At 41.1% G+C, this 22,118-nt stretch overlaps 24 non-coding genes across 24 annotated transcripts; 17 read left to right on the top strand and 7 right to left on the bottom strand.

Annotated features, from left to right (window-relative positions):
• Window positions 1-338: 338 nt before the first annotated feature.
• On the bottom strand, window positions 339-501 carry LOC114781923 (U1 spliceosomal RNA). The gene has a single exon (XR_003747847.1). It is a non-coding gene; the product is annotated as a U1 spliceosomal RNA (small nuclear RNA).
• A 371-nt stretch (window positions 502-872) lies between these two features.
• LOC114781920 (U6 spliceosomal RNA) lies at window positions 873-978 on the top strand. The gene has a single exon (XR_003747844.1). It is a non-coding gene; the product is annotated as a U6 spliceosomal RNA (small nuclear RNA).
• A 1,722-nt stretch (window positions 979-2,700) lies between these two features.
• On the bottom strand, window positions 2,701-2,861 carry LOC114781921 (U1 spliceosomal RNA). Its single transcript, XR_003747845.1, has one exon. It is a non-coding gene; the product is annotated as a U1 spliceosomal RNA (small nuclear RNA).
• Window positions 2,862-3,233: 372 nt separating this feature from the next.
• On the top strand, window positions 3,234-3,340 carry LOC114781904 (U6 spliceosomal RNA). Its single transcript, XR_003747829.1, has one exon. It is a non-coding gene; the product is annotated as a U6 spliceosomal RNA (small nuclear RNA).
• Window positions 3,341-4,285: 945 nt separating this feature from the next.
• On the top strand, window positions 4,286-4,392 carry LOC114781908 (U6 spliceosomal RNA). Its single transcript, XR_003747833.1, has one exon. It is a non-coding gene; the product is annotated as a U6 spliceosomal RNA (small nuclear RNA).
• A 950-nt stretch (window positions 4,393-5,342) lies between these two features.
• LOC114781913 (U6 spliceosomal RNA) lies at window positions 5,343-5,449 on the top strand. Its single transcript, XR_003747837.1, has one exon. It is a non-coding gene; the product is annotated as a U6 spliceosomal RNA (small nuclear RNA).
• A 423-nt stretch (window positions 5,450-5,872) lies between these two features.
• LOC114781910 (U1 spliceosomal RNA) lies at window positions 5,873-6,028 on the bottom strand. Its single transcript, XR_003747835.1, has one exon. It is a non-coding gene; the product is annotated as a U1 spliceosomal RNA (small nuclear RNA).
• A 370-nt stretch (window positions 6,029-6,398) lies between these two features.
• Window positions 6,399-6,505, top strand: LOC114781907 (U6 spliceosomal RNA). The gene has a single exon (XR_003747832.1). It is a non-coding gene; the product is annotated as a U6 spliceosomal RNA (small nuclear RNA).
• Window positions 6,506-7,447: 942 nt separating this feature from the next.
• LOC114781906 (U6 spliceosomal RNA) lies at window positions 7,448-7,554 on the top strand. Its single transcript, XR_003747831.1, has one exon. It is a non-coding gene; the product is annotated as a U6 spliceosomal RNA (small nuclear RNA).
• A 1,322-nt stretch (window positions 7,555-8,876) lies between these two features.
• On the top strand, window positions 8,877-8,983 carry LOC114781915 (U6 spliceosomal RNA). The gene has a single exon (XR_003747839.1). It is a non-coding gene; the product is annotated as a U6 spliceosomal RNA (small nuclear RNA).
• Window positions 8,984-9,932: 949 nt separating this feature from the next.
• Window positions 9,933-10,038, top strand: LOC114781916 (U6 spliceosomal RNA). Its single transcript, XR_003747840.1, has one exon. It is a non-coding gene; the product is annotated as a U6 spliceosomal RNA (small nuclear RNA).
• Window positions 10,039-10,454: 416 nt separating this feature from the next.
• LOC114781922 (U1 spliceosomal RNA) lies at window positions 10,455-10,617 on the bottom strand. The gene has a single exon (XR_003747846.1). It is a non-coding gene; the product is annotated as a U1 spliceosomal RNA (small nuclear RNA).
• Window positions 10,618-10,987: 370 nt separating this feature from the next.
• Window positions 10,988-11,094, top strand: LOC114781919 (U6 spliceosomal RNA). The gene has a single exon (XR_003747843.1). It is a non-coding gene; the product is annotated as a U6 spliceosomal RNA (small nuclear RNA).
• A 1,716-nt stretch (window positions 11,095-12,810) lies between these two features.
• Window positions 12,811-12,974, bottom strand: LOC114781900 (U1 spliceosomal RNA). Its single transcript, XR_003747825.1, has one exon. It is a non-coding gene; the product is annotated as a U1 spliceosomal RNA (small nuclear RNA).
• Window positions 12,975-13,344: 370 nt separating this feature from the next.
• On the top strand, window positions 13,345-13,451 carry LOC114781902 (U6 spliceosomal RNA). The gene has a single exon (XR_003747827.1). It is a non-coding gene; the product is annotated as a U6 spliceosomal RNA (small nuclear RNA).
• A 946-nt stretch (window positions 13,452-14,397) lies between these two features.
• Window positions 14,398-14,504, top strand: LOC114781903 (U6 spliceosomal RNA). Its single transcript, XR_003747828.1, has one exon. It is a non-coding gene; the product is annotated as a U6 spliceosomal RNA (small nuclear RNA).
• A 947-nt stretch (window positions 14,505-15,451) lies between these two features.
• On the top strand, window positions 15,452-15,560 carry LOC114781918 (U6 spliceosomal RNA). Its single transcript, XR_003747842.1, has one exon. It is a non-coding gene; the product is annotated as a U6 spliceosomal RNA (small nuclear RNA).
• A 950-nt stretch (window positions 15,561-16,510) lies between these two features.
• LOC114781912 (U6 spliceosomal RNA) lies at window positions 16,511-16,617 on the top strand. Its single transcript, XR_003747836.1, has one exon. It is a non-coding gene; the product is annotated as a U6 spliceosomal RNA (small nuclear RNA).
• A 423-nt stretch (window positions 16,618-17,040) lies between these two features.
• Window positions 17,041-17,196, bottom strand: LOC114781899 (U1 spliceosomal RNA). The gene has a single exon (XR_003747824.1). It is a non-coding gene; the product is annotated as a U1 spliceosomal RNA (small nuclear RNA).
• A 369-nt stretch (window positions 17,197-17,565) lies between these two features.
• LOC114781909 (U6 spliceosomal RNA) lies at window positions 17,566-17,672 on the top strand. Its single transcript, XR_003747834.1, has one exon. It is a non-coding gene; the product is annotated as a U6 spliceosomal RNA (small nuclear RNA).
• A 957-nt stretch (window positions 17,673-18,629) lies between these two features.
• Window positions 18,630-18,736, top strand: LOC114781905 (U6 spliceosomal RNA). Its single transcript, XR_003747830.1, has one exon. It is a non-coding gene; the product is annotated as a U6 spliceosomal RNA (small nuclear RNA).
• Window positions 18,737-20,057: 1,321 nt separating this feature from the next.
• Window positions 20,058-20,164, top strand: LOC114781914 (U6 spliceosomal RNA). The gene has a single exon (XR_003747838.1). It is a non-coding gene; the product is annotated as a U6 spliceosomal RNA (small nuclear RNA).
• A 942-nt stretch (window positions 20,165-21,106) lies between these two features.
• Window positions 21,107-21,214, top strand: LOC114781917 (U6 spliceosomal RNA). Its single transcript, XR_003747841.1, has one exon. It is a non-coding gene; the product is annotated as a U6 spliceosomal RNA (small nuclear RNA).
• A 410-nt stretch (window positions 21,215-21,624) lies between these two features.
• LOC114781901 (U1 spliceosomal RNA) lies at window positions 21,625-21,784 on the bottom strand. The gene has a single exon (XR_003747826.1). It is a non-coding gene; the product is annotated as a U1 spliceosomal RNA (small nuclear RNA).
• Between the last annotated feature and the right edge of the window lie 334 nt (window positions 21,785-22,118).

Here is a 22,118-nt window from a genome sequence, read left to right as displayed (position 1 = left end):
TGACACACAAATCAGTGAAGTGCTCCATATTTTCAACTTTTTTTGATTGACAAATAGGAACTAGGCTTCCTTAGGAAAAGGGAGATGCTGTGTCAAATTCCAAATGTTCAGTTTTTTTATTTTTTAAAGCAAACACACAGGGATAAAGACCATAAAAAGAACAGAAACATGTCCAACTGTAACTGGTGTCAATGTTATGATGAAGTTGTTCATGTAGTGGACAATCTCAATCATTTGGTATGATTAGAAGAACTGAAGCTGCTGTACATTTCTTTAGCTGGCTCTAGGACTGACTCTACACAGACAATTGTGTTTGTGGTTTAGTTGTGAACAACATGCTTGTAAGAGGGTAAACGCAGTCTGCCGCTATCAGGAATGATGCAGTCTAGATGCCCACATATGGGGACTTTGTAGGAGTCAGCACTAGCAAAATGCAGAGGTACAACGTCAGTCTGAGAAGACCACATATTTGAGAATGAAATTTCCCCTGCCAAAAAGCATGAACTATAATGAAATGGCAGAAGATTGCTGTCAGTACCTTAACAGAGACCCAGACAGTGACATCACCATGTGGAATAAACACACTACTTGGAACCACGCCCCTTTCCTGCATTGACCCTGCCCACTTTGTGATGTTCCTTTGACTCTTGACACCAATCAAATTATTCTTCTTTCTTTGCTACACAAACTGACCATACTTTAATGATGCACCTCCACAAGTTACCAGCCTCTTGGAAATTGCATTTAGGGTAACTAAGCATTTGCTCTCCAAATATTTGATCACATTTTTACACAATACTCCATACAAGGTCTTGGTGAGCAGAACAATGATATGGTCAGTATTATAAGTGGCAGCTGAGAAGCAGGTTAATGTGCTTGCTACGGCTGCACATATACAAAAATTGGATCGATACAGAGAAGATTAGCATGGCCCCTGCAAATTGTGACATGCAAATCCTCAAAGCGTCAATTCAAGTCAAGTCAACTTTATTGTCAATTCTGCCACATGTACAGGACATGCAGAGAATTGAAATTACGTTACTCTCTGACCCATAAAAGTAACATTAAATACAAAAACAGTAACAGTAACGAATACAGAGTATAAATACAATTTAAAAAGAAAGGCACAATATACAATTTTAAAAACACCATATACAAATAAGGGCACATGGTGGAGAGTGCAACATCAGTAGAGTGCAAAAACCAATAGTGCAACAGAGTTTTAAGTTTAAAGTGACGAAGTGAAAGTGAGGTAGATGGCAGACCAGAGCTGCACAGAGTGACTGGTGCATGGTCAGTTTGTGTGATTTAGAGTTCAGAAAGTTTGTGGAGCAGAAGAGGGGAGTGAGGGGAGTGGGGGGCAGAGCCGGGAGGGAGTTGAGTTTCCTGACCGCCTGATGGGTGAAGCTGTCCTTCAGTCTGCTGGTCCTGGCCTGGAGACTCTGCAGTCTCCTCCCTGATGGCAGCAGGCTGAAGAAGGTTTGCATTGGGTGGGTGGGATCAGCTGCTATGCCGAGGGCTTTCTTGGTGAGGCGTGTACTGTAGATGTCTTGGAGGGAGGGGAGAGGGACACCGATGATTCTCTCAGCTGCTCTGACTATGCGTTGGAGAGTTTTTTGGCAGGACGCATTGCAGGCTCCAAACCACACAGTGATGCAGCTAGACAGGATGCTCTCGATGGTTCCTCGGTAGAATGTGTGCATGATGGGGGCTGGTGCTCTTGCTCTTCTAAGTTTGCGGAGGAAGTAAAGACGCTGCTGTGCTTTCTTGGCCAATGCAGTGGTGTTTTTTGTCCAGGAGAGATCCTCGGTAATGTGCACACCCAGGAACTTGGTGCTGCTCACTCTCTCCACAGATGCACCGTTGATGGTCAGAGGAGCATGCTGAGTGTTTCCTCTCCTGAAGTCAACAACCATCTCTTTCGTCTTCTCCACATTCAGGGAGAGATTGTTGTCTCCGCACCACTTGGCCAGGCGGCTCACCTCGCTTCTGTAGTTAGACTCATCCCTGTTATTGATGAGTCCCACCACAGTCGTGTCATCCGCAAACTTGATGAAGAGGTTGGAGCAGTGTGACGGAGTGCAGTCGTGGGTCAGCAGAGTGAAGAGAAGGGGGCTCAGCACACATCCCTGAGGAGCCCCCGTGTTAAGGACGATGGTGCTGGATGTGCTACTGCCAACCCGTACTGCTTGTGGTCTTCCTGTGAGGAAGTCCAACAGCCAGTTACACAGTGAGGTGTTGAGCCCCAGCTGGATCAGTTTTTGACTGATCCAGCGTTCCATATTTTGTTCTTTTTTAATTAGACAAAGAGTCACTTGGGACTAGGAAGATGTTGTACCAAGATTAGCATGGAACTTGCAAAAGGATGACACACAAATCAGTGAAGTGCTCCATAATTTCAATTTTTTTAATTGACAAAAGGGACTAGGGTCCCTTGGAAAAGGGAGATGCTGTGCTAAATTCCAAATGTTCAGTTTTTTATTTTTCACAGCAAAAACACAAGAATGAACTCCATAAGAAGAAACATTTCCAACTGCATCCGGTGTCAATGTATTAATGAAGTTGCTCATGTAGTGGACAATCTCAATCATTTGGTAAGATTAGAAGATCTGAAGGCTGCTGTACATTTCTTTGGCTGACACTAGGACTGACTCTACACAGACAATTGTGTTTGTGGTTTAGTTTTGAACAACATGCTAGTGACAGGGTAAACGCAGTGCTGCCGCTATCAGGAATGATGCAGTCTAGATGCCCACATATGGGGACTTTGTAGTAGTCAGCACTAGCAAAATGCAGAGGTACAACCTCAGTCTGGGAAGACCACATATTTGAGAATGAAATTTCCCCTTCCAAAAAATCATGAACTATAATGAAATGGCAGAAGATTGCTGTCAGTACCTAACAGAGACCCAGACAGTGACATCAACACGTGGAATAAACAAACTGCCTGGAACCCACACCCATTCCTGCATTGCACCTTCCCACTTCGTTATGTTCCCATTACTCTTGACACCAATTAAATTATTCTTCTTACTACTTTGCTACACAAAACTGACCACACTTTAATGATGCACCTCCACAAGTTACCAGCCTCTTGGAAATTGCATTTAGGGTAACTAAGCATTTGCTCTCCAAATATTTATCACATTTTAACACAATACTCCATACAAGGTCTTGGTGAGCAGAACATGATATGGTCAGTATTATAAGTGGCAGCTGAGAAGTTGGTTAATGTGCTTGCTACGGCTGCACATATACTAAAATTGGATCGATACAGAGAAGATTAGCATGGCCCCTGCGAAAGGATGACACGCAAATCCGTGAAGCGTTCAATATTTTGTACTTTTTAATTAGACAAAGAGTCACTTGGGACTAGGAAGATGTTGTACCAAGATTAGCATGGAACTTGCAAAAAGATGACACACCAATCAGTGAAGTGCTCCATATTTTTCAACTTTTTTTGATTGACAAATAGGAACTAGGGTTCCTTAGGAAAAGGGAGATGCTGTGACAAATTCCAAATGTTTATTTTATTTTCAAAGCAAACACACAGCGATAAAGACCATAAGAAGATCAGAAACTTTTCCAACTGCAACAGGTGTCAATGTATTGATGAAGTTGTTCATGTAGTGGACAATCTCAATCATTTGGTATGATTAGAAGAACTGAAGCTGCTGTACATTTCTTTAGCTGACACTAGGACTGACTCTACACAGACAATTGGGTTTGTGGTTTAGTTTTGAACAACATGCTTGTGAGAGGGTAAACGCAGTCTGTCGCTATCAGGAATGATGCAGTCTAGATGTCCACATATGGGGACTTTGTAGGAGTCAGCACTAGCAAATTGCAGAGGTACAAACTCAGTCTGTGAAGACAACATAATTGAGAATGAAATTTCCCCTTCCAAAAAAAGCATGAACTATAATGAAATGACAGAAGATGGCTGCCAGTACCTTAACAGAGACCCAGACAGTGACATCACCACGTGGAATAAACACACTGCCTGGAACCACGCCCCTTTCCTGCATTGACCTGCCCACTTTGTGATGTTCCCATGACTCTTGACACCAATCAAATTATTCATCTTTCTTTGCTACACAACTGACCACACTTTAATCATGCACCTCTACAAGTTAACAGCCTCTTGGAAAATGCAATTAGGGTAACTAATCATTTGCTCTCCAAATATTTTATCACATTTTTACACAATACTCCATACAAGGTCTTGGTGAGCAGAACAATGATATGGTCAGTATTATAAGTGGCAGCGGAGGAGCTGGTTGATGTGCTTGCTACGGCTGCACATATACTAAAATTGGATCGATACAGAGAAGATTAGCATGGCCCCTGCGAAAGGATGACACGCAAATCCGTGAAGCGTTCCATATTTCGTTCTTTTTTAATTAGACAAAGAGTCACTTGGGACTAGGAAGATGTTGTACAAAGATTAGCATGGAACTTGTAAAGGGATGACACACAAATCAGTGAAGTGCTCCATATTTTCAACTTTTTTTGATTGACAAATAGGAACTAGGGTTCCTTGGGAAAAGGAAGATGCTGTGCCAAATTCCAAATGTTCAGTTTATTTTATTTTCAAAGCAAACACACAGGGATGAATACCATAAGAAGATCAGAAACTTTTCCAAATGCAACTGGTGTCAATGTATTAATGAAGTTGCTCATGTAGCGGACAATCTCAATCATTTGGTAAGATAAGAAGAACTGAAGCTACTGTACATTTCTTTAGCTGACTCTAGGCCTGACTCTACACAGACAATTCTGTTTGAGGTTTAGTTGTGAACAAAATGCTGTTGAGAGGGTAAACTAAGTCAGCCGCTATCAGGAATGATGCAGTCTAGATGCCCACATATGGGGATTTTGTAGGAGTCAAAACTAGCAAAATGCAGAGGTACAACCTCAGTCTGTGAAGACCACATAATTGAGAATGAAATTTCCCCTTCCAAAAAAGCATGAACTATAATGAAATGACAGAAGATGGCTGCCAGTACCTTAACAGAGACCCAGACAGTGACATCACCACGTGTAATAAACAAACTGCCTGGAACCACGCCCCTTTCCTGCATTGACCTGCCCACTTCATGATGTTCCTATGACTCTTGACACCAATCAAATTATTCTTCTTACTTTGCTACACAAACTAACAATACTTTAATCATGCACCTCCACAAGCTACCAGCCTCTTGGAAAATGCAATTATGGTAACTAAGCATTTGCTCTCTAAATATTTTATCAAATTTTTACACAATACTCCATACAAGGTCTTGGTGAGCAGAACAATGATATGGTCAGTACTATAAGTGGCAGCTGAGAAGCTGGTGGATGTGCTTGCTACGGCTGCACATATACTAAAATTGGATCGATACAGAGAAGATTAGCATGGCCCCTGCGAAAGGATGACACGCAAATCCGTGAAGCGTTCCATATTTCGTTCTTTTTTAATTAGACAAAGAGTCACTTGGGACTAGGAAGATGTTGTACCAAGATTAGCATGGAACTTGCAAAAGGATGACACACAAATCAGTGAAGTGCTCCATATTTTCAACTTTTTTTGATTGACAAATAGGAACTAGGGTTCCTTGGGAAAAGGGAGATGCTGTGCCAAATTCCAAATGTTTAGTTTTTTTTTTTTCAAAGCAAAAACACAAGGATGAACTCCATAAGAAGATCAGAAACATGTCCAACTGCATCTGGGGTCAATGTATTAATGAAGTTGCTCATGTAGTGGACAATCTCAATCATTTGGTAAGATAAGAAGAACTGAATCTACTGTACATTTCTTTAGCTGACTCTAGGCCTGACTCTACACAGACAATTGTGTTTGTGGTTTAGTTTTGAACAACATGCTTGTAAGAGGGTAAACTAAGTCAGCCGCTATCAGGAATGATGCAGTCTAGATGCCCACATATGGGGACTTTGTAGGAGTCAGCACTAGCAAAATGCAGAGGTACAACCTCAGTCTGGGAAGACCACATAGTTGAGAATGAAATTTCCCCTTCCAAAAAAGCATGAACTATAATGAAATGGCAGAAGATTGCTGCCAGTACCTTAACAGAGACCCAGACAGTGACATCACCACGTGGAATAAACACACTGCCTGGAACCACGCCCCTTTCCTGCATTGACCTGCCCATTTCATGATGTTCCTATGACTCTTGACACCAATCAAATTATTCTTCTTACTTTGCTACACAAACTAACAATACTTTAATCATGCACCTCCACAAGCTACCAGCCTCTTGGAAAATGCAATTATGGTAACTAAGCATTTGCTCTCTAAATATTTTATCAAATTTTTACACAATACTCCATACAAGGTCTTGGTGAGCAGAACAATGATATGGTCAGTACTATAAGTGGCAGCTGAGAAGCTGGTTGATGTGCTTGCTACGGCTGCACATATACTAAAATTGGATCGATACAGAGAAGATTAGCATGGCCCCTGCGAAAGGATGACACGCAAATCCGTGAAGCGTTCCATATTTCGTTCTTTTTTAATTAGACAAAGAGTCACTTGGGACTAGGAAGATGTTGTACCAAGATTAGCATGGAACTTGCAAAAGGATGACACACAATACAGTGAAGTGCTCCATATTTTCAACTTTTTTTAATTGACAAAAGGGACTAGGGTCCCTTGGAAAAGGGAGATGCTGTGCTAAATTCCAAATGTTCAGTTTTTTATTTTTCAAAGCAAAAACACAAGAATGAACTCCATAAGAAGAAACATTTCCAACTGCATCCGGTGTCAATGTATTAATGAAGTTGCTCATGTAGCGGACAATCTCAATCATTTGGTAAGATTAGAAGATCTGAAGCTGCTGTACATTTCATTAGCTGACTCTAGGACTGACTCTACGCAGACAATTGTGTTTGTGGTTTAGTTGTGATTAAAATGCTTGTGAGAGGTTAAACGCAGTCTGTGGCTCTCTGGAATGATGCAGTCTAGATGCCCACATATGGGGACTTTGTAGGAGTCAGCACTAGCAAATTGCAGAGGTACAACCTCAGTCTGGGAAGACAACATATTTGAGAATGAAATTTCCCCTTCCAAAAAAGCATGAACTATAATGAAATGGCAGAAGATGGCTGCCAGTACCTTAACAGAGACCCAGACAGTGACATCACCACATGGAATAAACACACTGACTGGAACCACGCCCCTTTCCTGCATTGACCTGCCCACTTTGTGATGTTCCCATGACTCTTGACACCAATCAAATTATTCATCTTTCTTTGCTACACAAACTAACAATACTTTTATCATGCACCTCCACAAGTTACCAGTATCTTGAAAAATGCAATTAGGGTAACTAAGCATTTGCTCTCCAAATATTTTATCACATTTTTACACAATACTCCATACAAGGTCTTGGTGAGCAGAACAATGATATGGTCAGTATTATAAGTGGCAGCTGAGAAGCTGGTTGATGTGCTTGCTACGGCTGCACATATACTAAAATTGGATCTATACAGAGAAGATTAGCATGGCCCCTGCGAAAGGATGACACGCAAATCCGTGAAGCGTTCCATATTTTGTTCTTTTTAATTAGACAAAGAGTCACTTGGGACTAGGAAGATGTTGTACCAAGATTAGCATGGAACTTGTAAAGGGATGACACACAAATCAGTGAAGTGCTCCATATTTTCAACTTTTTTTGATTGACAAATAGGAACTAGGGTTCCTTAGGAAAAGGGAGATGCTGTGCCAAATTCTAAATGTTTATTTTATTTTCAAAGCAAACACACAGGGATAAAGACCATAAGAAGATCAGAAACTTTTCCAAATGCAACTGGTGTCAATGTATTAATGAAGTTGCTCATGTAGTAGACAATCTCAATCATTTGGTAAGATAAGAAGAACTGAAGCTACTGTACATTTCTTTAGCTGACTCTAGGACTGATTCTACGCAGACAATTGTGTTTGTGGTTTAGTTGTGAACAAAATGCTTGTGAGAGGTTAAACGCAGTCTGTCGCTCTCAGGAATGATGCAGTCTAGATGCCCACATATGGGGACTTTGTAGGAGTCAGCACTAGCAAATTGCAGCGGTACAACCTCAGTCTGGGAAGACCTTATATTTGAGAATGAAATTTCCCCTTCCAAAAAAGCATGAACTATAATGAAATGACAGAAGATGGCTGCCAGTACCTTAATAGAGACCCAGACAGTGACATCACCACGTGGAATAAACACACTGCCTGGAACCACGCCCCTTTCCTGCATTGACCTGCCCACTTTGTGATGTTCCCATGACTCTTGACACCAATCAAATTATTCATCTTTCTTTGCTACACAAACTGACCACACTTTAATCATGCACCTCCACAAGTTACCAGCCTCATTGAAATTGCAATTAGGGTAACTAAGCATTTGCTCTCCAAATATATGGGGACTTTGTAGGAGTCAGCACTAGCAAATTGCAGAGGTCCCACCTCAGTCTGGGAAGACCACATATTTGAGAATGAAATTTCCCGTGCTGATAAGGCATGAACTATAATGAAATGGCAGAAGATTGCTGCCAGTACCTTAACAGAGACCCAGACAGTGACATCACCACGTGGAATAAACAAACTGCCTGGAACCACGCCCCTTTCCTGCATTGACCTGCCCACTTTGTGATGTTCCCATGACTCTTGACACCAATAAAATTATTCTTCTTTACTTTGCTACATAAACTGACCACACTTTAATCATGCACCTCCACAAGTTACCAGCCTCTTGGAAATTGCAATTAGAGTAACTAAGCATTTGCTCTCCAAATATTTGATCACATTTTTACACAATTCTCCATACAAGGTCTTGGTGAGCAGAACAATGATATGGTCAGTATTATAAGTGGCAGCTGAGAAGTTGGTTAATGTGCTTGCTACAGCTGTACATATACTAAAATTGGATCGATACAGAGAAAATTAGCATGGCCCCTGCGAAAGGATGACACTCAAATCCGTGAAGCGTTCCATATTTTGTTCTTTTTTAATTAGACAAAGAGTCACTTGGGACTAGGAAGATGTTGTACCAAGATTAGCATGGAACTTGCAAAAAGATGACACACAAATCAGTGAAGTGCTCCATATTTTCAACTTTTTCTGATTGACAAATAGGAACTAGGGTTCCTTAGGAAAAGGGAGATGCTGTGCCAAATTCCAAATGTTTAGATTTTTTTTTTTTCAAAGCAAAAACACAAGGATGAACTCCATAAGAAGATCAGAAACATGTCCAACTGCATCTGGTGTCAATATATTAATGAAGTTGCTCATGTAGTGGACAATCTCAATCATTTGGTAAGATAAGAAGTACTGAAGCTGCTGTACATTTCTTTAGCTGACTCTAGGACTGACTCTACGCAGACAATTGTGTTTGAGGTTTAGTTGTGAACAAAATGCTGTTGAGAGGGTAAACTAAGTCAGCCGCTATCAGGAATGATGCAGTCTAGATGCCCACATATGGGGACTTTGTAGGAGTCAAAACTAGCAAAATGCAGAGGTACAACCTCAGTCTGTGAAGACCACATATTTGAGAATTAAATTTCCCCTGCCAAAAAAGCATGAACTATAATGAAATGGCAGAAGATTGCTGTCAGTACCTTAACAGAGACCCAGACAGTGACATCACCACGTGGAATAAACAAACTGCCTGGAACCACGCCCCTTTCCTGCATTGACCTGCGCACTTTGTGATGTTCCTATGACTCTTGACACCAATCAAATTATTCTTCTTACTTTGCTACACAAACTAACAGTACTTTTATCATGCACCTCCACAAGTTACCAGCCTCTTGGAAAATGCAATTAGGTAACTAAGCATTTGCTCTCCAAATAATTTATCACATTTTTACACAATACTCCATACAAGGTCTTGGTGAGCAGAACAATGATATGGTCAGTATTATAAGTGGCAGCTGAGAAGCAGGTTAATGTGCTTGCTACGGCTGCACATATACTAAAATTGGATCGATACAGAGAAGATTAGCATGGCCCCTGCGAAAGGATGACACGCAATCCGTGAAGCGTTCCATATTTCGTTCTTTTTTAATTAGACAAAGACTCACTTGGGACTAGGAAGATGTTGTACCAAGATTAGCATGGAACTTGCAAAAGGATGACACACAAATCAGTGAAGTGCTCCATATTTTCAACTTTTTTTGATTGACAAATAGGAACTAGGCTTCCTTAGGAAAAGGGAGATGCTGTGTCAAATTCCAAATGTTCAGTTTTTTTATTTTTTAAAGCAAACACACAGGGATAAAGACCATAAAAAGAACAGAAACATGTCCAACTGTAACTGGTGTCAATGTTATGATGAAGTTGTTCATGTAGTGGACAATCTCAATCATTTGGTATGATTAGAAGAACTGAAGCTGCTGTACATTTCTTTAGCTGGCTCTAGGACTGACTCTACACAGACAATTGTGTTTGTGGTTTAGTTGTGAACAACATGCTTGTAAGAGGGTAAACGCAGTCTGCCGCTATCAGGAATGATGCAGTCTAGATGCCCACATATGGGGACTTTGTAGGAGTCAGCACTAGCAAAATGCAGAGGTACAACGTCAGTCTGAGAAGACCACATATTTGAGAATGAAATTTCCCCTGCCAAAAAGCATGAACTATAATGAAATGGCAGAAGATTGCTGTCAGTACCTTAACAGAGACCCAGACAGTGACATCACCATGTGGAATAAACACACTACTTGGAACCACGCCCCTTTCCTGCATTGACCTGCCCACTTTGTGATGTTCCTTTGACTCTTGACACCAATCAAATTATTCTTCTTTCTTTGCTACACAAACTGACCATACTTTAATGATGCACCTCCACAAGTTACCAGCCTCTTGGAAATTGCATTTAGGGTAACTAAGCATTTGCTCTCCAAATATTTGATCACATTTTTACACAATACTCCATACAAGGTCTTGGTGAGCAGAACAATGATATGGTCAGTATTATAAGTGGCAGCTGAGAAGCAGGTTAATGTGCTTGCTACGGCTGCACATATACAAAAATTGGATCGATACAGAGAAGATTAGCATGGCCCCTGCAAAATTGTGACATGCAAATCCTCAAAGCGTCAATTCAAGTCAAGTCAACTTTATTGTCAATTCTGCCACATGTACAGGACATGCAGAGAATTGAAATTACGTTACTCTCTGACCCATAAAAGTAACATTAAATACAAAAACAGTAACAGTAACGAATACAGAGTATAAATACAATTTAAAAAGAAAGGCACAATATACAATTTTAAAAACACCATATACAAATAAGGGCACATGGTGGAGAGTGCAACATCAGTAGAGTGCAAAAACCAATAGTGCAACAGAGTTTTAAGTTTAAAGTGACGAAGTGAAAGTGAGGTAGATGGCAGACCAGAGCTGCACAGAGTGACTGGTGCATGGTCAGTTTGTGTGATTTAGAGTTCAGAAAGTTTGTGGAGCAGAAGAGGGGAGTGAGGGGAGTGGGGGCAGAGCCGGGAGGGAGTTGAGTTTCCTGACCGCCTGATGGGTGAAGCTGTCCTTCAGTCTGCTGGTCCTGGCCTGGAGACTCTGCAGTCTCCTCCCTGATGGCAGCAGGCTGAAGAAGGTTTGCATTGGGTGGGTGGGATCAGCTGCTATGCCGAGGGCTTTCTTGGTGAGGCGTGTACTGTAGATGTCTTGGAGGGAGGGGAGAGGGACACCGATGATTCTCTCAGCTGCTCTGACTATGCGTTGGAGAGTTTTTTGGCAGGACGCATTGCAGGCTCCAAACCACACAGTGATGCAGCTAGACAGGATGCTCTCGATGGTTCCTCGGTAGAATGTGTGCATGATGGGGGCTGGTGCTCTTGCTCTTCTAAGTTTGCGGAGGAAGTAAAGACGCTGCTGTGCTTTCTTGGCCAATGCAGTGGTGTTTTTTGTCCAGGAGAGATCCTCGGTAATGTGCACACCCAGGAACTTGGTGCTGCTCACTCTCTCCACAGATGCACCGTTGATGGTCAGAGGAGCATGCTGAGTGTTTCCTCTCCTGAAGTCAACAACCATCTCTTTCGTCTTCTCCACATTCAGGGAGAGATTGTTGTCTCCGCACCACTTGGCCAGGCGGCTCACCTCGCTTCTGTAGTTAGACTCATCCCTGTTATTGATGAGTCCCACCACAGTCGTGTCATCCGCAAACTTGATGAAGAGGTTGGAGCAGTGTGACGGAGTGCAGTCGTGGGTCAGCAGAGTGAAGAGAAGGGGGCTCAGCACACATCCCTGAGGAGCCCCCGTGTTAAGGACGATGGTGCTGGATGTGCTACTGCCAACCCGTACTGCTTGTGGTCTTCCTGTGAGGAAGTCCAACAGCCAGTTACACAGTGAGGTGTTGAGCCCCAGCTGGATCAGTTTTTGACTGATCCAGCGTTCCATATTTTGTTCTTTTTTAATTAGACAAAGAGTCACTTGGGACTAGGAAGATGTTGTACCAAGATTAGCATGGAACTTGCAAAAGGATGACACACAAATCAGTGAAGTGCTCCATAATTTCAATTTTTTTAATTGACAAAAGGGACTAGGGTCCCTTGGAAAAGGGAGATGCTGTGCTAAATTCCAAATGTTCAGTTTTTTATTTTTCACAGCAAAAACACAAGAATGAACTCCATAAGAAGAAACATTTCCAACTGCATCCGGTGTCAATGTATTAATGAAGTTGCTCATGTAGTGGACAATCTCAATCATTTGGTAAGATTAGAAGATCTGAAGCTGCTGTACATTTCTTTGGCTGACACTAGGACTGACTCTACACAGACAATTGTGTTTGTGGTTTAGTTTTGAACAACATGCTAGTGACAGGGTAAACGCAGTCTGCCGCTATCAGGAATGATGCAGTCTAGATGCCCACATATTGGGACTTTGTAGTAGTCAGCACTAGCAAAATGCAGAGGTACAACCTCAGTCTGGGAAGACCACATATTTGAGAATGAAATTTCCCCTTCCAAAAAATCATGAACTATAATGAAATGGCAGAAGATTGCTGTCAGTACCTTAACAGAGACCCAGACAGTGACATCACCACGTGGAATAAACAAACTGCCTGGAACCACACCCATTTCCTGCATTGACCTTCCCACTTCGTGATGTTCCCATTACTCTTGACACCAATTAAATTATTCTTCTTACTTTGCTACACAAACTGACCACACTTTAATGATGCACCTCCACAAGTTACCAGCCTCTTGGAAATTGCATTTAGGGTAACTAAGCATTTGCTCTCCAAATATTTTATCACATTTTTACACAATACTCCATACAAGGTCTTGGTGAGCAGAACAATGATATGGTCAGTATTATAAGTGGCAGCTGAGAAGTTGGTTAATGTGCTTGCTACGGCTGCACATATACTAAAATTGGATCGATACAGAGAAGATTAGCATGGCCCCTGCGAAAGGATGACACGCAAATCCGTGAAGCGTTCAATATTTTGTACTTTTTTAATTAGACAAAGAGTCACTTGGGACTAGGAAGATGTTGTACCAAGATTAGCATGGAACTTGCAAAAAGATGACACACAAATCAGTGAAGTGCTCCATATTTTCAACTTTTTTTGATTGACAAATAGGAACTAGGGTTCCTTAGGAAAAGGGAGATGCTGTGACAAATTCCAAATGTTTATTTTATTTTCAAAGCAAACACACAGCGATAAAGACCATAAGAAGATCAGAAACTTTTCCAACTGCAACAGGTGTCAATGTATTGATGAAGTTGTTCATGTAGTGGACAATCTCAATCATTTGGTAAGATTAGAAGAACTGAAGCTGCTGTACATTTCTTTAGCTGACTCTAGGACTGACTCTACACAGACAATTGGGTTTGTGGTTTAGTTTTGAACAACATGCTTATGAGAGGGTAAACGCAGTCTGTCGCTATCAGGAATGATGCAGTCTAGATGTCCACATATGGGGACTTTGTAGGAGTCAGCACTAGCAAATTGCAGAGGTACAAACTCAGTCTGTGAAGACAACATAATTGAGAATGAAATTTCCCCTTCCAAAAAAAGCATGAACTATAATGAAATGACAGAAGATGGCTGCCAGTACCTTAACAGATACCCAGACAGTGACATCACCACGTGGAATAAACACACTGCCTGGAACCACGCCCCTTTCCTGCATTGACCTGCCCACTTTGTGATGTTCCCATGACTCTTGACACCAATCAAATTATTCATCTTTCTTTGCTACACAAACTGACCACACTTTAATCATGCACCTCTACAAGTTAACAGCCTCTTGGAAAATGCAATTAGGGTAACTAATCATTTGCTCTCCAAATATTTTATCACATTTTTACACAATACTCCATACAAGGTCTTGGTGAGCAGAACAATGATATGGTCAGTATTATAAGTGGCAGCGGAGGAGCTGGTTGATGTGCTTGCTACGGCTGCACATATACTAAAATTGGATCGATACAGAGAAGATTAGCATGGCCCCTGCGAAAGGATGACACGCAAATCCGTGAAGCGTTCAATATTTTGTACTTTTTTAATTAGACAAAGAGTCACTTGGGACTAGGAAGATGTTGTACCAAGATTAGCATGGAACTTGTAAAAGGGATGACACACAAATCAGTGAAGTGCTCCATATTTTCAACTTTTTTTGATTGACAAATAGGAACTAGGGTTCCTTAGGAAAAGGGAGATGCTGTGACAAATTCCAAATGTTTATTTTATTTTCAAAGCAAACACACAGCGATAAAGACCATAAGAAGATCAGAAACTTTTCCAACTGCAACTGGTGTCAATGTATTGATGAAGTTGTTCATGTAGTGGACAATCTCAATCATTTGGTAAGATTAGAAGAACTGAAGCTGCTGTACATTTCTTTAGCTGACTCTAGGACTGACTCTACACAGACAATTGGGTTTGTGGTTTAGTTTTGAACAACATGCTTATGAGAGGGTAAACGCAGTCTGTCGCTATCAGGAATGATGCAGTCTAGATGCCCACATATGGGGACTTTGTAGGAGTCAGCACTAGCAAATTGCAGAGGTACAAAACTCAGTCTGTGAAGACCACATAATTGAGAATGAAATTTCCCCTTCCAAAAAAAGCATGAACTATAATGAAATGACAGAAGATGGCTGCCAGTACCTTAACAGAGACCCAGACAGTGACATCACCACGTGGAATAAACACACTGCCTGGAACCACGCCCCTTTCCTGCATTGACCTGCCCACTTTGTGATGTTCCCATGACTCTTGACACCAATCAAATTATTCATCTTTCTTTGCTACACAAACTGACCACACTTTAATCATGCACCTCTACAAGTTAACAGCCTCTTGGAAAATGCAATTAGGGTAACTAATCATTTGCTCTCCAAATATTTTATCACATTTTACACAATACTCCATACAAGGTCTTGGTGAGCAGAACAATGATATGGTCAGTATTATAAGTGGCAGCGGAGGAGCTGGTTGATGTGCTTGCTACGGCTGCATATATACTAAAATTGGATCGATACAGAGAAGATTAGCATGGCCCCTTGCGAAAGGATGGACACGCAAATCCGTGAAGCGTTCCATATTTCGTTCTTTTTTAATTAGACAAAGAGTCACTTGGGACTAGGGAAGATGTTGTACAAAGATTAGCATGGAACTTGTAAAGGGATGACACACAAATCAGTGAAGTGCTCCATATTTTCAACTTTTTTTGATTGACAAATAGGAACTAGGGTTCCTTGGGAAAAGGAAGATGCTGTGCCAAATTCCAAATGTTCAGTTTATTTTATTTTCAAAGCAAACACACAGGGATGAATACCATAAGAAGATCAGAAACTTTTCCAAATGCAACTGGTGTCAATGTATTAATGAAGTTGCTCATGTAGCGGACAATCTCAATCATTTGGTAAGATAAGAAGAACTGAAGCTACTGTACATTTCTTTAGCTGACTCTAGGCCTGACTCTACACAGACAATTCTGTTTGAGGTTTAGTTGTGAACAAAATGCTGTTGAGAGGGTAAACTAAGTCAGCCGCTATCAGGAATGATGCAGTCTAGATGCCCACATATGGGGATTTTGTAGGAGTCAGCACTAGCAAAATGCAAAGGTACAACCTCAGTCTGTGAAGACCACATAATTGAGAATGAAATTTCCCCTTCCAAAAAAGCATGAACTATAATGAAATGACAGAAGATGGCTGCCAGTACCTTAACAGAGACCCAGACAGTGACATCACCACGTGTAATAAACAAACTGCCTGGAACCACGCCCCTTTCCTGCATTGACCTGCCCACTTCATGATGTTCCTATGACTCTTGACACCAATCAAATTATTCTTCTTACTTTGCTACACAACTAACAATACTTTAATCATGCACCTCCACAAGCTACCAGCCTCTTGGAAAATGCAATTATGGTAACTAAGCATTTGCTCTCTAAATATTTTATCAAATTTTTACACAATACTCCATACAAGGTCTTGGTGAGCAGAACAATGATATGGTCAGTACTATAAGTGGCAGCTGAGAAGCTGGTTGATGTGCTTGCTACGGCTGCACATATACTAAAATTGGATCGATACAGAGAAGATTAGCATGGCCCCTGCGAAAGGATGACACGCAAATCCGTGAAGCGTTCCATATTTCGTTCTTTTTTAATTAGACAAAGAGTCACTTGGGACTAGGAAGATGTTGTACCAAGATTAGCATGGAACTTGCAAAAGGATGACACACAAATCAGTGAAGTGCTCCATATTTTCAACTTTTTTTGATTGACAAATAGGAACTAGGGTTCCTTGGGAAAAGGGAGATGCTGTGCCAAATTCCAAATGTTTAGTTTTTTTTTTTTCAAAGCAAAAACACAAGGATGAACTCCATAAGAAGATCAGAAACATGTCCAACTGCATCTGGGGTCAATGTATTAATGAAGTTGCTCATGTAGTGGACAATCTCAATCATTTGGTAAGATAAGAAGAACTGAATCTACTGTACATTTCTTTAGCTGACTCTAGGCCTGACTCTACACAGACAATTGTGTTTGTGGTTTAGTTTTGAACAACATGCTTGTAAGAGGGTAAACTAAGTCAGCCGCTATCAGGAATGATGCAGTCTAGATGCCCACATATGGGGACTTTGTAGGAGTCAGCACTAGCAAAATGCAGAGGTACAACCTCAGTCTGGGAAGACCACATAGTTGAGAATGAAATTTCCCCTTCCAAAAAAGCATGAACTATAATGAAATGGCAGAAGATTGCTGCCAGTACCTTAACAGAGACCCAGACAGTGACATCACCACGTGGAATAAACACACTGCCTGGAACCACGCCCCTTTCCTGCATTGACCTGCCCATTTCATGATGTTCCTATGACTCTTGACACCAATCAAATTATTCTTCTTACTTTGCTACACAAACTAACAATACTTTAATCATGCACCTCCACAAGCTACCAGCCTCTTGGAAATGCAATTATGGTAACTAAGCATTTGCTCTCTAAATATTTTATCAAATTTTTACACAATACTCCATACAAGGTCTTGGTGAGCAGAACAATGATATGGTCAGTACTATAAGTGGCAGCTGAGAAGCTGGTTGATGTGCTTGCTACGGCTGCACATATACTAAAATTGGATCGATACAGAGAAGATTAGCATGGCCCCTGCGAAAGGATGACACGCAAATCCGTGAAGCGTTCCATATTTCGTTCTTTTTTAATTAGACAAAGAGTCACTTGGGACTAGGAAGATGTTGTACCAAGATTAGCATGGAACTTGCAAAAGGATGACACACAATACAGTGAAGTGCTCCATATTTTCAACTTTTTTTTAATTGACAAAAGGGACTAGGGTCCCTTGGAAAAGGGAGATGCTGTGCTAAATTCCAAATGTTCAGTTTTTTATTTTTCAAAGCAAAAACACAAGAATGAACTCCATAAGAAGAAACATTTCCAACTGCATCCGGTGTCAATGTATTAATGAAGTTGCTCATGTAGTGGACAATCTCAATCATTTTGGTAAGATTAGAAGATCTGAAGCTGCTGTACATTTCATTAGCTGACTCTAGGACTGACTCTAGGACTGACTCTACGCAGACAATTGTGTTTGTGGTTTAGTTGTGATTAAAATGCTTGTGAGAGGTTAAACGCAGTCTGTGGCTCTCTGGAATGATGCAGTCTAGATGCCCACATATGGGGACTTTGTAGGAGTCAGCACTAGCAAATTGCAGAGGTACAACCTCAGTCTGGGAAGACAACATATTTGAGAATGAAATTTCCCCTTCCAAAAAAGCTATGAACTATAATGAAATGGCAGAAGATGGCTGCCAGTACCTTAACAGAGACCCAGACAGTGACATCACCACATGGAATAAAACACACTGACTGGAACCACGCCCCTTTCCTGCATTGACCTGCCCACTTTGTGATGTTCCCATGACTCTTGACACCAATCAAATTATTCATCTTTCTTTGCTACACAAACTAACAATACTTTTATCATGCACCTCCACAAGTTACCAGTATCTTGAAAAATGCAATTAGGGTAACTAAGCATTTGCTCTCCAAATATTTATCACATTTTTACACAATACTCCATACAAGGTCTTGGTGAGCAGAACAATGATATGGTCAGTATTATAAGTGGCAGCTGAGAAGCTGGTTGATGTGCTTGCTACGGCTGCACATATACTAAAATTGGATCTATACAGAGAAGATTAGCATGGCCCCTGCGAAAGGATGACACGCAAATCCGTGAAGCGTTCCATATTTTGTTCTTTTTTAATTAGACAAAGAGTCACTTGGGACTAGGAAGATGTTGTACCAAGATTAGCATGGAACTTGTAAAGGGATGACACACAAATCAGTGAAGTGCTCCATATTTTCAACTTTTTTTGATTGACAAATAGGAACTAGGGTTCCTTAGGAAAAGGGAGATGCTGTGCCAAATTCTAAATGTTTATTTTATTTTCAAAGCAAACACACAGGGATAAAGACCATAAGAAGATCAGAAACTTTTCCAAATGCAACTGGTGTCAATGTATTAATGAAGTTGCTCATGTAGTAGACAATCTCAATCATTTGGTAAGATAAGAAGAACTGAAGCTACTGTACATTTCTTTAGCTGACTCTAGGACTGATTCTACGCAGACAATTGTGTTTGTGGTTTAGTTGTGAACAAAATGCTTGTGAGAGGTTAAACGCAGTCTGTCGCTCTCAGGAATGATGCAGTCTAGATGCCCACATATGGGGACTTTGTAGGAGTCAGCACTAGCAAAATGCAGAGGTACAACCTCAGTCTGGGAAGACCTTATATTTGAGAATGAAATTTCCCCTTCCAAAAAGCATGAACTATAATGAAATGACAGAAGATGGCTGCCAGTACCTTAATAGAGACCCAGACAGTGACATCACCACGTGGAATAAACACACTGCCTGGAACACGCCCCTTTCCTGCATTGACCTGCCCACTTTGTGATGTTCCCATGACTCTTGACACCAATCAAATTATTCATCTTTCTTTGCTACACAAACTGACCACACTTTAATCATGCACCTCCACAAGTTACCAGCCTCATTGAAATTGCAATTAGGGTAACTAAGCATTTGCTCTCCAAATATATGGGGACTTTGTAGGAGTCAGCACTAGCAAATTGCAGAGGTCCCACCTCAGTCTGGGAAGACCACAATATTTGAGAATGAAATTTCCCGTGCTGATAAGGCATGAACTATAATGAAATGACAGAAGATTGCTGCCAGAACCTTAACAGAGACCCAGACAGTGACATCATCACGTGGAATAAACAACTGCCTGGAACCACGCCCCTTTCCTGCATTGACCTGCCCACTTTGTGATGTTTCCCATGACTCTTGACACCAATAAAATTATTCTTCTTTACTTTGCTACATAAACTGACCACACTTTAATCATGCACCTCCACAAGTTACCAGCCTCTTGGAAATTGCCATAGAGTAACTAAGCATTTGCTCTCCAAATATTTGATCACATTTTTACACCAATTCTCCATACAAGGTCTTGGTGAGCAGAACAATGATATGGTCAGTATATAAGTGGCAGCTGAGAAGTTGGTTAATGTGCTTGCTACAGCTGTACATATACTAAAATTGGATCGATACAGAGAAGATTAGCATGGCCCCTGCGAAAGGATGACACGCAAATCCGTGAAGCGTTCCATAGTTTGTGCTTTTTTAATTAGACAAAGAGTCACTTGGGACTAGGAAGATGTTGTACCAAGATTAGCATGGAACTTGCAAAAAGATGACCCACAAATCAGTGAAGTGCTCCATATTTTCAACTTTTTTTGATTGACAAATAGGAACTAGGGTTCCTTAGGAAAAGGGAGATGCTGTGCCAAATTCCAAATGTTTATTTTATTTTCAAAGCAAACACACAGCGATAAAGACCATAAGACGATCAGAAACTTTTCCAACTGCAACTGGTGTCAATGTATTGATGAAGTTGTTCATGTAGTGGACAATCTCAATCATTTGGTAAGATTAGAAGAACTGAAGCTGCTGTACATTTCTTTAGCTGACTCTAGGCCTGACTCAACGCAGACAATTGTGTTTGTGGTTTAGTTTTGAACAACATGCTTGTGAGAGGGTACACGCAGTCTGCCACTATCAGGAATGATGCAGTCTAGATGCCCACATATGGGGTTTTTGTAGGAGTCAGCACTAGCAAATTGCAGAGGTCCCACCTCAGTCTGGGAAGACCACATATTTGAGAATGAAATTTCCCCTTCCAAAAAAGCATGAACTATAATGAAATGGCAGAAGATGGCTGCCAGTACCTTAACAGAGACCCAGACAGTGACATCACCACGTGGAATAAACACACTGACTGGAACCACGCCCCTTTCCTGCATTGACCTGCCCACTTTGTGATGTTCCCATGACTCTTGACACCAATCAAATTAATCTTTCTTTGCTACACAAACTGACCACACTTTAATCATGCACCTCCACAAGTTACCAGCCTCATGGAAATTGCAATTAGGGTAACTAAGCATTTGCTCTCCAAATATTTGATCACATTTTTACACAATACTCCATACAAGGTCTTGGTGAGCAGAACAATGATATGGTCAGTATTATAAGTGGCAGCCGAGAAGCTTGTTGATGTGCTTGCTACGGCTGCACATATACTAAAATTGGATCGATACAGAGAAGATTAGCATGGCCCCTGCGAAAGGATGACACGTGAAGCGTTCCATACTTTGTTCTTTTTAAATTAGACAAAGAGTCACTTGGGACTAGGAAGATGTTGTACCAAGATTAGCATGGAACTTGCAAAGGGATGACACACAAATCAGTGAAGTGCTCCATATTTTCAACTTTTTTTGATTGACAAATAGGAACTAGGGTTCCTTGGGAAAGGGAGATGCTGTGCCAAATTCCAAATGCTCATTTTTTTTTATTTTCAAAGCAAAAACACAAGGATGAACTCCATAAGAAGATCAGAAACATTTCCAACTGCAACTGGTGTCAATGTATTGATGAAGTTGCTCATGTAGTGGACAATCTCAATCATTTGGTATGATAAGAAGTACTGAAGCTGCTGTACATTTCTTTGGCTGAAACTAGGACTGACTCTACACAGACAATTGTGTTTGTGGTTTAGTTTTGAACAACATGCTTGTGAGAGGGTACACGCAGTCTGTCGCTATCAGGAATGATGCATTCTAGATGCCCACATATGGGGACTTTGTAGGAGTCAGCACTAGCAAAATGCAGAGGTACAACCTCAGTCTGGGAAGACCACATATTTGAGAATGAAATTTCCCGTGCTAATAAGGCATGAACTATAATGAAATGGCAGAAGATTGCTGCCAGTACCTTAATAGAGACCCAGACAGTGACATCACCACGTGGAATAAACAAACTGCCTGGAACCACGCCCCTTTCCTGCATTGACCTGCGCACTTTGTGATGTTCCCATGACTCTTGACACCAATCAAATTATTTATCTTTCTTTGCTACACAAACTGACCACACTTTAATCATGCACCTCCACAAGTTACCAGCCTCATTGAAATTGCAATTAGGGTAACTAAGCATTTGCTCTCCAAATATATGGGGACTTTGTAGGAGTCAGCACTAGCAAATTGCAGAGGTCCCACCTCAGTCTGGGAA

This window comes from Denticeps clupeoides, unplaced genomic scaffold (genome assembly GCF_900700375.1).
Source record: "Denticeps clupeoides unplaced genomic scaffold, fDenClu1.1, whole genome shotgun sequence".
In the NCBI taxonomy this organism is placed as follows: domain Eukaryota; kingdom Metazoa; phylum Chordata; class Actinopteri; order Clupeiformes; family Denticipitidae; genus Denticeps; species Denticeps clupeoides.
This window is presented reverse-complemented; position numbering and strand designations above follow the sequence as displayed.